A 13346-nucleotide genomic window follows, 5' to 3' on the forward strand; every position below is an offset into this window, starting at 1 on the left:
CTGATCAAGAGCAGTTTCCACCCCATTTTAAGCAAAATATATATATTTCCTTATGCTCTGTGCTTGCTTTGAAGGCTCCTTGATTGATGCAGTGGGGTAGCTGTATTGAATGGACTTGAGAGATGGGTCAACCTGAAGAGGGCTCACCCAGCTTAACACCAGCCCCCCATCCTGCTCTCTCACACACCTACCTATGTGGGAGGAAAGCTCTAAATAGTCTAAACTTTTGCCACCCTTTTCCTGACCATCCCTTATGCACTGTATGTTTTTTTAAAAAAATGAAACTAGAGCAGTAGCTCACCAGAAAGTTTGAACGAACTCAGAAACTTATGAACTGGAGCTGATTTGCTGGTTCCATTTCAGTGGGTTTAATGAATCCTGAGGAGGTATTTTACCTCATTCTATACCATGTTGCTTTTACAACAGGGCCGTGTAATAAAATTGCACAGAAACATATTATGGTTCACAATTTTAAAGTTTAAAGAATGAAGCAGACTTTTCTCCGACCCTCTCTTTAAAGATGAAAAATGAAAGGTGTTTTCTTGGTCCCATATTTGGTTTTAAAAGATATGCAGTCTCTCACTAGAAAATATGGGAAAAACTGTAGCTGGAATGTAGAATTTGACTTTGTGATAGATAGATAGATAGATAGATAGATAGATAGATAGATAGATAGATAGATAGATAGATATAAGTAGTCAGTAGACTGCAATATAAAGTTACATAAGATACACTTTATTAAAGTTTAAGCTTGTGCTTCGAACTGGCACATTTTAGGGTAAAGAAAGATACTTTGTACTTTAAACAAGATTAGTTAAGGTTAAACCTTTGTAACTTAATTAACTTTAAAAATTAAAGCTAAACTCATTTTAGAAGGTAATAAAATACCTATTTCCTCATAGGATCAGAGGATTTTTGAGCCATTATGGAAATTCGAAATTTACAGTGGAGAGTAACACTGCCATTGTTAGTAGCAAAACAACGTATACTATACAGAGACAAAGGAATACATGGCCTCTGCCCCAAGGTAGAGTTTACAATCTAAGGTAAAAACTTGCAATCAAATCTGTGTGCCCTTGCACCCAGATGGAATGCTGCTGACTTAATGATAACACAACAGATTCACCTGGTTTGATCCAATTGCAGAACTAGGGTGAGAACAGATAAATTAGCACAAAAATGCACTGGACAACCCCACACCAAAGCTGCAATTTTTATTTTTTTTAAAGGGGTGGGCAACAGTATTTTTATTCAAGTGGCTTAGCACAAACAGGTCCGGTGGAAGAGAGTTAGTTTTATGAAGGCATCTGAACAAATAGGGTCAAGCAAGGGAGAAGTTACAGAAAAAGAGTGGGCGAAGCATCAAGGAGCTATTATGAACCTTGTGAATAACTGGTCCCTAATCAGAAGGGAAAGATGCATGCGGCCAGGTCCTTAATTATACAAGTAGGCCTAGCTCCACTGCCTTCAATGCAGCTACAGTGGTTTACACCTGTAACAGGACAGAAGACTCCATTCCCACCTTGGGAGTTCCTCACAAACAAACAGTCTTTGATGCCTTTTTTTGGTTGGTTGTGACTTCAGAGTTTCATTTACTACCTTCCCTAAACCACCACCACCTGCGTGGCACATTTACAGCATCTCCTAGCCCTTTATTTAGCACTGGGGTCCTTCTTCCTCTGGCCTCTGCTAGCCTTCCCCCTCTTTATACTTCCTTCCTGTTCTTTTAACTAGCCTCCCCAGCTGGTGGGATAGTTAGCACCTTAGCTCATCAGCCCCCAGGCTGCTTAGGCATTAAGTACTCTCCTCCTCCATCAGGCCTTTCCTGGTGGAGCTAATTAATACTTAAATAATCAGAGTGCTCAGTCAGCCACTGGCTTTTCCCACTGTTACATCACCATGTTAAGATTTGGGGGCATACTGCAATAGAGAGAGAGGAAGAATCGGTAAATTTTGCCAAATACTTACATGAATGTAATTTCCTACAATTTTACACGTGCTACACATTTCTGTCACAGAGCTAAAAGGGAAATGATAACAAGGTACTATGGATCCTAACCTGCTATTATTGAAGCCAGGGACAAAACTGCCATTGACTTCAATGGTGGAGGATCAATCCCTATCAACATGAACAGATCTCTCTTTAAAAAGTGATGAAACTTGCACTTGCAAAGCAGACACCATTCCATGAGACTGTTTGATGCTGCTTAAGTCAGACTAGAATGTTTAAATATTTTTCTGTGTCACTGAAGCCTTAGAGAGAGCAGCTACGTCTCTCGAGAACAGGGGTTATATTTCTTACTTCTGAAAGGTGATTTCATGCTTCAGGAAGTAAAGAAAGTTTGCACATTGACAATATAAATGCAGATGGATCCCATAATGACTGACACCAGAGGTCCTGTGAGTGGAGTGTCATTTCTACTCCCAGTAGATCACACAGCCAAACAAATTAATGGCTGTTTAGGAATTAGAAAAGTCAGAGTTCTGACAGCTCTGTCTTCCCCCTAAAATTGGTTGTTCAGGAGCCCTCCTTGAGGTCTGGTCAGTCTACTCCTTGAAATTCTCTTTTAATAGACACTGAGAGCCAGTGACAACCCTCTGCCCCCATACCATCTCATGCAAACACATTTCCTTCCCTCAAAGGACATCAGTGGCAATGAAAGAAATTGACTAATATATAGAACAAAGAGTAAAATCCAGTGTCAAAGAGCTGCTAATTTCACAGATCTGTCAACAGACACTGTCCCAATACAAATTGTACGTCATAAAATAAGGCCTCTTGTAATGAATATCATCTAAAGGAAGAAATTTGTTAGTTTTTTTTCTAAAACATGCACACACAAAAAGTGATACAGATGTTCTTAGCAGGTAGGCTTTGCACTATAATATTTGTGCTGCATTCATGAAAAGGAATTTGCCAATACAATAGAAAAGCTAATGAGCTAAACACAAGATTATGACAAGTGATAAAGAGTTTTCGAGTCAGCAGTTTTCCCTGAAGTATTTTTTTATACAAAAGCCTTTCTTCCTACTGATAAGGATCAGAAGTTAACTCCCATCACATAGTACTGTAAGGCAACTCACCTTGTGCCAGCATCAGGTTGCAGCTGGTGCCTCAGTTTCCCTCTTGCTGCTGGTCTTCCCCAGACTGGTAGAATGATTTGAGCCTCTAGCCAGATCAATAGGAATCCACCCAGAACAAGCCAGTCTTTCTACAAGGGCCTGTCCTCATCTCCCCACTTTATTAAGGGGTTTCTTCCCACTGTTTCTGGAAGCCCTAACTCTTAACAGAGATCAGTGCCTACAGTCTGTCTCTACTCACAACAGTGCTATATTGTATCACTGCATTTTTCATTCTCTTATTTTATCCCTCTCCAGGGTCCAGCTACATCTTCGCTCCCCATAGGCCTTTCCCCTTTCTGAAAGTACTCCATTCCTCTCCTTCCACGCTAAGGAAAGCTTTCTTATATCTTATTTCCTCACCCATCATGCATTGCAGACCAGCCTACAACTCCCAGATATCCTTCAGGGAACTACAGTTCCCAGAATTCCCTTGTTCCATGCCAAACCAGAATCTTCTGGCTTTATTCAAGCCTGAAAAAAAATCCCTGCTTTAGCCTTTTAGTCTTGATTTCCCCATCTGTCATCACAGGGACACTGTGACAATTAATGAATGCATGTAAAGCACTATTTAAGTACCAAAATATAAACATATATAAACATAAAGTACACAAAATGCTTCAGCTAGACCAGCCTCTCTCACAACCAGTGGTTCATGACACGTACAAGGGTCACAAAGGATAATTGGTAGGGGGGTTATGATGACTCAGGCACTGATCATTTTATTACAATCTAAAGCAAAGAATCACACTCTCTCCCTCCCCCACCTCCTCACACCCTAACCCTTCAACATCAGGTATTCTCTGACAAGCTTTCAAAATGCACACACAAACATAGGCTTAGCATTGCTATCAATTATATATTTTTACTCTCTTATTCTTTACTTTAACAGTAAATGAAAGAGGGCCATGAACATTTGACTTCAAATAAGAGGTCACCAACCTGAACCAGTTGAAAAATCCAGGTGTAGACAAGAGGGAAAGCAAAACTTAAAACATTGCTTGATTCCTAGTAGATGTTAATTCACTTCGATGTAAGATCTCCTGAGAAATTAGGATTTTTTAGCATTTCTGTTTCCTTTTCTCCTTCCAAAATTGGCAAGTGCAGAGGTTCCTTAAAATTCACATGGGCAGAAGAGTTCCACCTTTCATTATTTTTATTAATTTTCATAAAGAAACAATGGAAAGTACAAAAAGGTAAATTTACAGCTTATATGTTCCCAGTGCCACACGCTTCATAGGATCACCAATAAAATTATGCAATTTTCTAACTTCTTAAAGCTGCAAGACCAGACCATACAAACCCAGACAATATTACATAGACTTAACATGTTAGGGTGGGGGTAACAGGAATAAAGTAGGAGAAGACATACATGAATGGGGAGAGGAGAGAATGCGGGAGCTGGCGGAGGGCAGGAAGCGTGAGGTCTGACATTCTGATACATCTCAATATTTATCCCAAATGTATCTAGAAAGGAGGTCTAAGTTTCTTCCAATTCAGACAATTGCTCTCTAAGGCAATACGCTATTGTTGCTTTGGCTGCTAACTCAGACAACCCAAATATCACTGCAAAAGCCTACTTTTCCATTTCTGTGAATGCTGGGCAAAGAGGTTCCAGGTGGTTATTTTATCCAAAATGATTTCCAACATCCCCGCTATCTATTTAATTCACTCTTGCCTCAAAGTGTTTATCTTTTTTGCTGTATTAAAAGAAAGAAGTGATCAAGATATGTGGTAGAAGGACATTTTGTAGCATTGCAAAATAAAAGTGAGAGCTGTTCCCATGCTCACGGCTTCAATGGCAATAGACCCATGACTTTATTTTCATTCTCGAGTCGACATGGCATCTGTCTTTCATAACTTATTGAAGACATCTCTCGAGATTTCCACTGGATCACTTGTACTGCCAGTTCAGAACTCAGCCTCGTCACATTCTGTTTGGTAGACAAGAATTGTGTTGAGGCTCTTAGCACCAATCATGACTGGGTCTTTGGTCAGGGCCTCAATGCAAATAATTAGTAGTAGTAACTGTACTATTACTACCCCTGCTTCTAGTAATAGTCAATGGGCCAGCTTCTGGTCCCTGTTGTGGCCTATTTATGCTATTCCAGTGATGTAAAGAGGTTACACACCATGACCCACTGCAGAATTTCCCCAGTGCAGCCATGACAGAACTGATGTAGGCAGCTTTCTACTGCCCTCATGTGCAACACACAGCTTAAGGACATGCTGACACAGGGTGGGAGATCTGTTGGGAGTTTGCAGAGGGGGAGCAGCCAGTTTACTTTGTGGTCCACCTATTCTGGGCTGCAGAACAGCCCATATGTTGCCATACAAACTAATATAAATTAGAACTACTTCACCTTTCCCCCCGCCCCCCTCACCTCTTCTTTACTGTGTCAATCTGTCCCAATGCTCTCTTTCACTCTCTCATACCTAATTAAGGCAATGAGACACACAGCATTGAGGTTCAAGCTGAATACATGCCCAATGGACAAATGATGGTATTTGCAAACATTTTTAAATAAGCCATCAGGGGCTCATCTGGCAGAATGCTACTTAATCACTCACTGCTGCTGCTCCCAGAAAGCTTTGAGTCCTAAGGGGATCTGTACAAAATCTGAAGTTTGCACTTAGCCTGCATTTTTTTTCATTTGGCTTTTTCAGTCCTTCAACTACAGAGATCCAGTGCTTGAAATTAATGGTTTTATCAAGTCCATAATCAAGACACGAAACTTTGATGCTAACTGTTCCAGTGGGACATTAGAAGAACTTTTATCAATACAAGAGCATCTGACTCAGCAGAGTCTTAATTCCAAAATTCTTGTATTTATGCAATCAGTTCATGACAGAAGTGTACGATTTTACTCATTAGAAGAAGTCTGAAAGAACTGTTAGGTGTAGGGAGTCATTCAGCAATATTTCAACAGTTATTCAAGGGCTTCTTGGCCTTCCTCCTAATGTCAGTTTGCTCAACAGAAGAATGCAGTAGTCACAGTGGCTGCCATAATCCTGGATTCATAGATTTTTAAGGCCAGAAAAGACCATTGTGATCATCTAGTCTGATCTCCTCCTCATTACAAACCATAGACTTTTACCAAGTGATTTCTGCCCATTACTGCCCAATCAAGCCCATTACTTATAGCTGAGCTAGGGCATGATGGGTCAAATATTACAAAGCAATTGCTTTCCTCTGGATTACTGGTAATAATTTCCATAGCTGCCACAGTATCCTCATGTACACATTTTAGAAAAGTGAGCTAGAGATTTTTACTTATGTGTTTAGCATGACCATCATCAATAGCAGGATGCAGAAGAGCTGCACAATCTAGTCCTCTTAATGTACATTCATAAACAAGTTATTCTCAATTTTACCCCTTTTCAGAGAGTTTATGCGCCACTTAAATCCTATTTGAGGCCATAAGTGGGACTTAGGGGTGCCTGGGCCTTGTGAGAACTTCTCTGCACCAGGTTAAGCATCACCACCAAATATAATCAGTATAAACATCAATTGTTACTCAGCACATTGACGGAAGCTCTGGTGGAAGCCCCATGATAAAACTTCACTAGGAATCTAAAGGGAGGGTTGGGATGATTTCCCTGTCTCTGATGATGGTCACGCCCTTTCTGACTACTACTACATCATCCCTAGGATGGCTTCTTCCGTCGCTAACAAAAGAACTTCTGTAGAGCAAATTTGTTGCCTTTAGAACACATCAGATATTTTTAGTGAGGAAGATATCCCTGTATTTCTCTGCTACAGGTCTCCCTCACATGTAAGATACACATTTACTTCAAATCGCATATAAGGCTATTCTACCAACAGACCCAGTTATTTTTAGTAACAAATGATACACATTTCCAGTAAAGTGCCCTTAATAGAAGTTTTGCAGGTTTGTGTTGCCGCCTCCTTCCTTGGTGACGGTTTATTGTTTAAATGAGAACACAAATGAACAGGTTCCACAGTCCCTCAACCCTGCCCTTTGCAAGATGACCCAGTGCATTTGCAGTACTGGGGATAGTCATAGATTTATAGGTCTAAAGATGACATTTTGGGGGAGCCCCTTGTTGAGATACTAGCTGTGTGTCATTGGCTATAAAGCTCGAACGATATGCAATGTGTGAGTGAAGATTTTGAAGACAACACCAAAAAAGTAGAGAAATTGCTATAAACCAAGAAAAGAAGAAAACACTTTCCCAGAAAGTGCACTTGTGGTAAAACTCAGCATGAGGGCTACATAGCTCTTAAACCCTTTGGATAACATAAATTACAACAGTTGCAATAGATAGGATTAAAATAATTAGATGTGATACAAACCCTCATGCTTCAGGCATAAGGCCAACCATTATTAACTGACATGGTTAGGAAAAAAACTTCCTCTGTGGGCGGGTTAGCGCATAATTGTGGATGGTGGGGTTTCTTGCTCTTTCCTCTATAGCATCTCATAACAACCACTGTCTGAGACAGGATATCCGACTAGCTATTCCACTGGTCTGAGCTGAAATTGCAATTCTTTTGTCCTACATTCCTAAACTATTTATTTAACCTTGACTTATGCACGATGTTGATTACAAGGAGACAAAGTCAGTGAAGCAGAAGGAAAAAAGAACATTCAAGTGAATATGATCCTCATATCTAGTGAAGCCATAGTCGTATCAGGAAACACTGAATTCATGTTTTGGAGCTAGACTACCACTGAATACCGTACAGCAAAGGGAATTCCATTTGTTCAGTTTTACTAGCATCACTCTAAAATTATTAGTTACAAAAATACTAGGTACTGGAGATTCAGACTGCTCACCAAGGGATTTCTTGACAGAAAATTAAGATGAATATACATTTAGGAAATTCCTTCTTTGAGGCAAGGAAGAGAGATTACAAATATGCCTATAATACTCTACTAGAGCTTAGAAACATTTATCATTGGTGATGGACTTACATTGGCTGATGTCTTGTGTAACATAAAGTGTATTTCATCTCATCTCACCTCAAACCAGTTAGACCAACTCCAGATTATTTTAACAAGCAGGACTGAGAATCATTGTACAGTATTCAAACAGAATAAACTCTTTATGCTCCAATGAAGCAACAGTCATTTCTACCAGCTGAATATCTGGCCCATTATATCTGGGCCACTGTCCAAGTGTTCCAGTGGCCTATTTGGGAGCCATCCAACTCTTTGTATTCCAGGATGGAATATGTATAGAGAATAAGGAACATTAAAAGGTTCCTCCAAAGCAGATTTAGACAACCTCTTTAGTAATTTTTGAAGTAATCCTCACTGTCTGTCAGACCGGGATGATGAACTTTCACTGATGAGAATGTTGTGACGGGTTGGACCCCTTAAGGTGCCACCTGATGTGCTGGGATATCACTGAAACCACCTGTTCTGCCTGCCAGGGCACCTTTTTTACCTGTCTTGCTGAGCCAGGCTATTAAGCCGCCTCCAGGGCCAGCAGAGGCAGGGCCACACCCAACTGCAGAACGACACAGATACTGAGATCAGCTCTGAGAAGCCTCAGCTTAAGGGACTTGTCCCAGCACCCAGGTGTCCACCTCCCTTGGAGTGCAGTCCCCCAAAGGTATATTATGAAATCCACCTCTTCCCTCAATGTGGAGGAAGGTATGCACAGCCTCTTCCCTCCTCCCCCCCACCCCAAATATTATGAATTGGACAAATGGGGTTATATTATAAACAAGAAATAAGTTTATTAACTACAAAAGGTGAATTTTAAGTGGTTAAAGAGGTAGCAAACAGAACAAAGCAGATTACTAAGCCAATAAAACAAAACATGCATACTAAGCTTGTTTCACTAAAGAAATAGGTTACAAATAGTAATTTCTCATCCTAAATATTGTCATAGATAGATTACAGAAGTCTTGAAAGGCAGCTGCACTGGCCTGCAGCTTGAGACTTCAGGTATTTCCACTCACAGACTGGACACCCTCTCAGCCTGGGTTCAACCCTTCTCCCCTCAGTTCAGTTCCTGCTTTCAGGTGTTTTTCAGTGTTTCTTTGGGTTGGGAGGCAGAGGAGACCCACGATGATGTCACTCTCCTGCCTTGTATGGCTCTTGTGTATGGCTGGAACCTTTGTCTCCCAGTGGAAGAACACTGGCATTCCAAGGGGTGGTTCCAGTACCAGGTGACTCAGACCATGTCTCTGCAGGGCTGTGGCAGCCATTACTCATAGACTGTCTGGAGCGTCCACAGGAAAACTAAGCTCTTTCACAGGCCATTGTCTTTGCTAATGGGCCATTTGTCCTGTCTAGCTTTTCCATTGTTGTACCTGATGGGCTAGCTGGACCCTGATGGGCTAGTTGGGAGACACCCAAAGTAACACATTTGAAATACAGATACATAGTCAGTATTCCTAACTTCAAATACAGAAATTATACAGGCATACAAATTGGATAATTACATTCAGTAAATCATAACCTTTCCAATTATATCTTACATGAGCCATCTTGCAAACAGTACATCTCATTTATGTCATTCATATCAGCATATTTTCATAAAGAATATGGAGTGAAAGGTCACAAATGTCACTATTTCTGAGATGCTGATGCTACCTAGGGTCAATGAGATGGCTGAAGATGATTTGCCTAACACTTTTCTCCTTTCACAGGATCTCGTTCCCCTCTCCTTTCCTTTTTCTCACCTTCATCTCCATGCATTTTCTTAGAGAAATTAGTTAAAAGATTTTGATAGTCTGAACAGACAGCCAATCTGCAGCTGGTGTAAACTGACATAATTTTAATGGAGTGATGTTAATTTACTCCATCTGGAAATCTAGCTGATATGTTTAGTGGGAGATATTTGGGAAATTAAACTTCTTTTAAGGCAGTAGTGACATTTTACATTAAACAGGTTGAGAAGTGGTAGCGGCAGTGATAATTTTTCACATGAAAGGCACTATTCTTTGGGTGTGTTCCTTTGGGACTTTTCATATGAAGAACACACATCCCATGTGGCTTACCTTGAAGATCAAAAACATTCACATAAATGTGGTTTAAGGGAGACACCAGAAAAGAGATCTGGACTCCTTAATTAATCACTCTGTTTTCCAAGCCTTCTCATTTGTTTCCTCCCCTCTTCCATCTAGATTTCCTAAAACACTTGACAGATAAAGATGAAGGAGAGTTAAGATGTCAGTAGATGTGCTGTGACCAGTGCCTATCCCGCTGAGCAGAGTTATCGGATTGTTACCTTGTTCTTTCTACATTTGCTAGCTGCATTCACCTCTTGCCTCCTGTCTTATAATTAGATTGTAAACTCTTCAGGGTAGGGATGCTCTTTTGTTGATGTTTGCATAGTACCTAACGCAACATGGCTACTGCAATACAAAAAATAATATACAGCTCCACATACAGCAGGCTCTAAGGTTTACATTCCTCTTATCTCTGCTTGCAAAGTGATCAGAATCCTAACAGCAGGGATTGGAGGTGGACAAGACATCCATTCAGGCTTTTCCATCTAATTTCATTGAGTCTATTAAGGCAAGGGGTAACATTTTCAAGCCTATAAGACACTTAGGCAAAAGTCTTACTTTCAAAAGTGACTTAGGCACCTAAGTCGCTTAGAAGCTTTTGAAAATTTTAACGGAGGCCTAGAAAGTGCAGAATGTAGAATCTCCTTTACGATTTATAACCACTAGAATCAATTAAGATTATCAGAAAATATGTATATAGTGCATTAAATTAAGATAGCATTTCACAAATATTTGAATAAGTCATGTTCAGGCAAAGCCATCTACCTAAACATTGCCAATACTGTAGAATTTTCCATATATGTGAATACAGAGAACATCAATACTACCCAAAAGGGGCATTCCCGCCCCTCCACTTTTTGTAACCCTTTCTGATCTCACTAATTTTTCTCCAGGAGCTAATGTTGCCACTGTTGCTAAGAGGAGACTTCACCAAGTTTAGAAGGCATACAATAGCCAAAAACAAAGTCTGTAAAGGATCATAGACTTCACTCAATTAAAGCAGTGCAACTTTATGGGTAACATCCTGGCCTCGCAGAAGTCAATGGGAGTTTTGCCATTGACTTCAAAGGGGACAGGATTTCACCCCTATGCACTGAGAGCTTCAGGAAACTCTGCAGCACAGTCAATTTTTTAAAAAAATTGAGTCTAGTCCCAAGAAGGTAATGCATGCAGATGATATGAGCCACCAGGGATCAAGACTTACAGATGAGTTAACGGATTTGGACTACATGACTGCATGGGGTAAGTTATCCATCTTTATCTATGATGATCAGATAAAGCTAGCTCATTCCCACAACAATGCCTTCTAGTCCAGACCCAGCATTTAGAGAGGCAGAGCTAAGTGAAGAAGCATTTCTGGTAATAGAGTTCACTCTGTGCACTGCACAGATTCCAGTCCCAATCACAATAAGGGGCAATCAAATCTTTATTCAGAGGCCCATTTATAAATCAAGAGCCTGGGTTGCCACAATTCAATCTAAATTGGACCTTTCTTTGGAGGATCAGGTAAGTTAGAAAGTGCTCTTGCTTACCTGGGCAGATGGAGTAATGTTGTTTGTGTGTCCTCCTCCACGCACGTGTCTTCAGGAAGGACTACCATGCTGTGCCAGCCTCTGAGCAGAAATGGGGAGAAACCAAATGATGCTTTAAAGCAGCCTATGAGGGGAAAAAATCACAAAAGAATTAATACATGTGGAGCTGAATACCTCACCGACTTGTCCTGTTGGAGGTGGTTGGTTGCTCTGTGTAGGACTACTGTAATAATAAATATTAAATGAGTCTATATTGACCCTTTCCTCCTGAAGAATCCCAAAGCACTCCAGTGCTACAAACAAGGATCCAACCATGGAACTCAGCCATTTATGAGTACAGCACAACACTATACAACAGCTTCTTAGGGCACTATTAACACAAAAGGAAACTGGGGAAATCACAAGAGGACCAGTAGAAACCAACTACAAACTTCATAGCGGTGTCACTTATTTTTGACCCCTGGCAGGCTTTGGTTATTTATTCACCAAAAGCTAAGGTAGGAGACTGGAGCTTTCTCATTTAGTTTACCTAGGACATGAGTGGAGGGAAACAGCTGGTCGCCATGAGCATTTGGTTCTAGCAAATTCCTCATCCTTTAGATTGCTACTCTGGCTGATCCTGGCCTATACTGAGGGGACTGAAGAGATGAGTAACTGTTCCTTTTACTTTCCTTTCCTCCTCTAATATTAAAGGGGTTTAAAATGCTGGGGGCTGGGGGGAATGAGAGCACAGTCATAAACTTTTTAAAACAGAATCATATTCTCAACCATTAAACACTCGCTTTATTACGAGTTGAGTGTGAGTCAGGTTCAGGTGGGCTTTGGCCAGCCACCACAAGGTGATGGAACAAGAGGGAGCCAAAAAGTTATCAGACTTTGAATCAATGAAACAAAATGTTTTTTTGTTTATTTAAGATGTTCTTATTCATCTGAATAAATGTTAGACAGCATAGGAATCACAGAATTCAGATCTTGATCCAGACTTGCTCCAGTTCAGGGCTCTTTACGGGTTTGGGGTCAGCCTCATCTGTACAGTGAAAGAGGCGAGAAAGGAAAAAAGAGAAAGGTTTGAAGCAGAGAGGACAGCGATCAAGGCAGGAGCAAAGAATGGAAAAGTAATAGATAGAAAAAAGGGGACAGAAGAAGGAGGGAAAATACAGGGCAATGAATGGAAGAGGAGAATGAAGGGAAATGAATGAGGAAACTGAAGATTGGTTGAGGGAGGAGCCAACCCGCTCTTTTCCAACTTGTTCTGTAGAGCTACCCAATGAACCTAGCTTCACACGTTTGTGGACTTTCAGTAATTCTGCCTGCAGAGTAGACATATCCTCCATTCCCAGTCCTAATTCAGGTTTTCCACACAGACCAACATGGCAGCTTAATACAGCCTTATTGGAACGCACAGAGAAGATGGGGGTGGGGGTTGTTTTGCGGGGTTTTTTTAAATTTTGTACTGCAAAGTCAATAAGATTTCACAGTGAGTAACTTAGCCAAAGGCAATGGTTCAGCTGCAGTGTGCATGTTCTTTCTGTACCCCCGTCTTTGATTCAAGAGAGAACTAGGCCATTAAGAACTTAGTTTTAGTACCTGGGCATTCTCCCATTAATATTTGTGTGTCTCCTATATCATTTGATGATCAGGGAGCAGAACACAAAAGTTTCAAAGTCAGGAGAGAGACACTTAATAAAAGTGCTCAGTTTATA

The 13346-nt window shown here is 40.7% G+C and overlaps 1 long non-coding RNA gene across 4 annotated transcripts in view; it reads right to left on the reverse strand.

Annotated features, from left to right (window-relative positions):
* Positions 1–8859: 8859 nt before the first annotated feature.
* Positions 8860–13346, reverse strand: part of LOC141994836 (uncharacterized) — a 44162-nt gene continuing 39675 nt past the window's right edge. For 2 of the 4 annotated variants that reach the window (XR_012641209.1, XR_012641210.1), the window contains exons 3-4: positions 11644–11767; positions 8860–10456 (exon numbers count right to left, since the gene is read on the reverse strand). This is a non-coding gene — a long non-coding RNA (uncharacterized LOC141994836). The remainder of the gene's footprint in view (positions 10457–11643; positions 11768–13346) is intronic. The other 2 variants (XR_012641211.1, XR_012641208.1) reach the window with 2 other exon arrangements.

Source organism: Natator depressus, chromosome 10 (assembly GCF_965152275.1).
Source record: "Natator depressus isolate rNatDep1 chromosome 10, rNatDep2.hap1, whole genome shotgun sequence".
NCBI classification, from domain to species: Eukaryota; Metazoa; Chordata; order Testudines; family Cheloniidae; genus Natator; species Natator depressus.